Raw genomic sequence first — 5,545 nt, 5'->3', positions numbered from 1 at the left:
TTCACAAAATTTGTTTAATTTTTCCCCCTTGGTTTCACAAAGTACCAGTTTTTAGGGTTTAAATTTTTGATCAATGGAATTGTAAAATGAAGATGTCGATGGTGAGATAGAGAACGTCGAAGAAGATGACTTTTTCTTTCATTAGGGTTAATTTTGTTATTTACTCTCACTAGAAAATGTCTAATTTTGAAAGCATGGATATAAATGCTTTATCTCAAATATTTAGTCCAAAAAAGGCCCAAATCGATAAAAATATCATTACACCAAGGCTCTGCGCAGGGTCGGTCCAATAAAATCGGTAGTTGGAAAGGGAAAAAAATTGTGGCCCTTTTTATTATTTGATGTAATAATATTATATATATATATATATATGTATATTTTTTAAAATAAAATTCTAATTCATTTTAAAAACAAATAACTGAAAAAAACAAGTAACAAAAAAAAGATACCTAAGATCTACAACTAAAAGAAAATAAAAGTATGTGGCTATTTAAAAATGATGTATGTATTTTCTAATTAAATAACACTATAAATAAATTACGTGATTTTGTATTACCCAAAAAATATATATATGTGATCTTGAAAAACCAAAAAAGATTGGTGATCCTAAGCTCAGGCTATATAGGTTGGGCTGCTTCTGCGCCTGCTCATATAAATATCAAGGACGACTTCACATCTGAAACGCGTCTGTACTGCTTTTATTCTTTTCTTTTCTTTCCACATTTTTATATCGATTTATAATCCTTCTCTACTATGCGGGGTAATGTGATTTAGTGGAATCAAACTACAGTAAAAAAAATTGTCGTAGTGACCGTTAACCATTTGAGTAAAGATACATCCGTATCCATCAATAGCACTTTTATATGTTCTAAATGAGATCAAATTAGTCTTTATTTCAAAAGATAAATGACAAAATTTAATAAGATATTTTAAGAAGATTCGTTGTCGATTCAACCGCAATGCTTTTAAAATTGAAAACATCAACATGATATGACTCCAATTTTCTAGATTTTTTAACTTTATATAGTCAACTAAAATTTGATAGAACCAATACCTTTGAAGTTTTTGAGATGAATATAATTATTCTTTTCATTTAAGACATGTCATGTGCTAAGAGTGAAATCACAAGGCCAATCACTTTTGTTTTTCTATACAACTTTAGGGCCCACATTTAATTTTTTGTTGAGGACAATTTGATGCACTATATAGTTTAATAATACAGCATTTTATTTGGAAAATAAACCGACTAAAGGGAAAGGCTACGAAGATGTACCACTTTAATTTTTCTTGTTCTCCTTTTATATTTTTTTTGAGCATATTTACTAAAAAAAATGATTCAAAATTAATAACATGTATCAGTATGTAATTAATTAACTGATATGTATTTTAGTTCTGTTAATTGATTTTTTACGTATGTTAAATTTTTATGAGAAGATTCAAAATTTGATATTAATTTTTAGGAAGAAAAAAAAACATATATCATCCCATATGCATAAAATAAAATAAGAAGTAGTTTCAACTAAGGATGCATCGCCTGCTATATTTCCTACAATTAGCAATCATAAAGGTAGACCTGGGCGAAAAAACCGAAACCGAAACAGACTCAAAAATATGGATCCAAATCCAAATTTGGAACTGCTAAAATATCCTATTAGGTCCTATACTCCTAAATTCAAAGAACCGGAACAGAACCAAGGACCCTATCGAGAACCAGATGAGTATCTGGCATATCCAAAATAAATTAATATACATAAAATATGAGTTATAATTTGTTTTCTTATAACATAATTATTCAAAATTACAACTTAAAATTCAAAAATATTAATTTTTTCTAGATCAAAATAACAAAAATAATCAAAATAACCAAAACTATATGGAAATGTTTAGCTATTTTTCAAAATTTTAATCTAATTTTTTAATATTTAGCATAAAGTTGTTGGGTAAAAGTTAGGTATTTCGGTTAAAATTTCGGGTAATAGGGTACAAAGTACCCGAACTCAAATAATACCCGACTTTTTGATATATTTATAGGTTTTGAAATTTTTGATCCAACTTGATAAGACCCAAACCGAACCAGAGCCGATAATTTCTATTACCCTATTGGGTTCTAAACTCCTCTACCCAAATCCGATCAGTTTTTACCTGAACCCAACTCGAGTACCCGAATACGAAAGATTACATAGAGGTTTGTGTTTGGATATTATTGGGAGAGGTTTATTTTTTAGGATGATCAATTAAAGTATATGTAAATCTTATACTGTAATATATATTTTAAATGATAGCAAGGATAACATGTTTCAATTAAATATTATTAAATTAATTATTATGTATGAGTGGTTGTTTCAAATAATTATTAAATTATTGTTTACTAACAAATTAGGTAAAACCAACAGATCATGCCATATTGTAGACTGGTCACAATATGGATTTTTTAGTGGGAGAAATTGTAAGAAATTATTTTTTGTAGATCTCTTTTTAAAAATATATATTTTATTACAATTTTCACTATTGTTCTCTTTTAATTTCAATGAACATTTTTTTTCTATTTGAAAAATTTAAAATCAATAAAATTAAAAATGAATTTTTTCCTGCCAAAAAATTTCCAACTAAAATTTTCCCACAAAAAAAAGTTTTCCCCAAAATATATTCTGCAAAAAAAAAATACAGTGATTCCAAAATTTATGATTGATTAATTTAATGAGATAAATAAGAGACAGATTCGTCCCATGGATTCCAAAATATTTTTTCCATCAAAAATAACCCCTACAAAATCGTGGAAGTTTGTTAGGTCATTTGCAAAAATACATTTTTCTATATTTTTGCAAAAATACCATTTTCTATACTTTCTTACAAAAATACTTTATCTTGTTATCTTTTTTGATAATACACTTGTATATATATATAAAATGACTAAATTATAAATCCTAAACACCAAATACTAAAGCTTATCCCCTAAAATATATCGTAAATATAAAATAGAGAATCCAAAACTAAAAAGAAATTCTACAAATTATTTTAACATATTGTAATTATATAAAATTGGGCAAAAATGAAAATGGTAAAAAAAAGAGTATTTTTTATATATAAAAGAGTATTTTTTATAAAAAAATATCTATAAAAGGTATTTCTAATAATTTCTCAAGTTTGTCAGTCAGTATGTATACTTTATTTTTTTTGTCTATAGATGATTTATATTTAACCTAAACTCAATCAAGTGGCTTTTTTTTTTTGGTCAAACATCAAGTCCTTAAACTTAGAAACTGAACAGATTTTTTTGTACGAAACAGTTCCTCCGCATCTATCTTGTTTGTAAACAATTTTCCTCCAAATTGGGTCGTTTGAGCTGATTCTTTTGTTGACCCAAAAAAACAATTTATGACGTACATGGGGAGTAAAACTCAAGATTTTTGAGCGTTACGGCCAGCCAATTCACTATTCCTTATTTCTTAATTTTTTTTAAGTGAAATTTTGATACTATTTGTAAAATATTTCAGACCAGATAAATCAAAACTCAACTTATCAGATACATACACAATTCTATTCTAGTATACTCTAGTTACTTTAAATCTGCATATTTTCGTGAATTCGAAGCCTGTATATATTATATGTTGAGGATATATAATTGCATTATTTCTTCATCGATATAATTCACATGTATTTTTTGTTTTGTTAAGAAATATTTATTTTATATATAAATTGGACTCTTAATTTGTAACATCTTGGTTTCAGAAAATATAATAGTGTCTGAGAGAGGTTTAAAATAATTGATTTGACCACTTATGTCACCATAATTTATTCATAGTTAAGCGTGATTGAGCTGAAGCGATTTCAGCATAGCTAATCTTCCGAGAAGTGATTATTGGAACAGTGCGAGTGAGTACAAAACACATAGAAAGATAATATGGTGATTTGTAGGATTGGTAAACAAGTCTATCATATCTCGTGGATGTAGCGAGTCAGTCGTCGAACAAAGGTGGCGGTCGAGACATTACAAGTATAAGAGACAAATCCATATGAGTATGGAATCAAAAAGGCCCACATCGTTGGGGGTGACAGTATTGATATGCAACGAAGACATTACCATCTATTATGGTGGTGAATTAAAACACCCTAGTTTAAAAAAATAGCGTGGTTCATACAAAGAGATTTAAAAGAATAGATTTGACTATATATATTTTCCCAGTATACTAATCTATATACTCAATCATTTATAAAGAATTCCACAGTTAAGCATGTTCGATTTAAAACAATTTTAGGATAGATGATTTTCCAAAAATTAATTATAGAAACTGTGACAATGAAAAAATTACAAGAAAATTATGTGATGATTTGTTGGATTGATAAACGATAGTAGACAGAACAAAACGACCGAATAAAAATATATTTACAAATCGAGAAAATGTAGAACCTACTAACAAGATAGCAGTTATATAATCCCAAAACAAAATAATAAAAAACAAAATACATATCATTGAATAACATTTACTATAAAATTGAATAACTCTTTATATAGTATATAAAAAATCTCTCGTTTATTGAGCTAGTACAACTGTATAAGTATTATAAAAAATCAGATATGGATTTTCTGAAATATGATATGATGATGATATCTCGATTTGTAAAATTTGATCTAAACCCAAATATAAAAATTTGAATTGACTTGGAGTAGATCTTGAATATGTCATGATATCTTGATTTTGCATAAATTATTGATATATGATTATTAGTAATCGATTAAACAATCATGTTTTATTTTACTATATTTATATATTTAATTAGAACACATTATCCTCGCTATCATATAAAATTTAAACATACAGTATATAAAAATATGTCGGTGGTTTTGATCTCTAGTAATTTGATTAATTAAGAAAAATAGATCTCCGTGACAGAAAATTGCTGCCCTTGCATGTTACTAGATTTTCGATAAACTAAGTCCATTTGTTTAGTTATATAATATAAGTCAAATTAATCAATTAGATATTTGAAGAAGATTCGTTGTCCATTGACTGATTCAGTAGCGTGTCTTCATCTTCTAAATTTTTCTATAATAAATCAAAACATATAGAAATAAACGAATGGGAAGGCCACACGTTCACGTCTCTTGAAGGCCATGTTTACTCACGTTACCTTGCAAGATAATGAACCCTGTATAGTTTAATCACAATCGTAAAATCAATTCCTTGTCCAAATGATCCCATGATGATTATTTTGGGGATGGGTCTATCATATTTTCGGTATAGTAGAGGACCCTTTACCAGTGGATTAATTCACAGGGACCACGGTAATTAATTTCCCACGAAGGTGTTTCTTGTTATCCTACTTTTTATTCACGACTATCAAAATCACTATGATATTTTTGCTCATTAATATTTTATTTTTCAGCAAATAAGAAAAGTTTACAATACAACCTACAGAAACACCTTCACTCTCTGGGCACTCACATATTACACCAAAGATTAATTATAGAAATAGGCATTATTTCTCAAAATTTTATGGATTTGGGACTGAATGTCGGACTTACAGTTTTAGGCATTTCTTTCAT

This window comes from Camelina sativa, chromosome 6 (genome assembly GCF_030686135.1).
Source record: "Camelina sativa cultivar CO46 ecotype springtype chromosome 6, ASM3068613v1".
Classification (NCBI taxonomy): domain Eukaryota; kingdom Viridiplantae; phylum Streptophyta; class Magnoliopsida; order Brassicales; family Brassicaceae; genus Camelina; species Camelina sativa.
The sequence above is the reverse complement of the archived record's forward strand: the minus strand, read 5'-3'. Positions refer to the sequence as shown.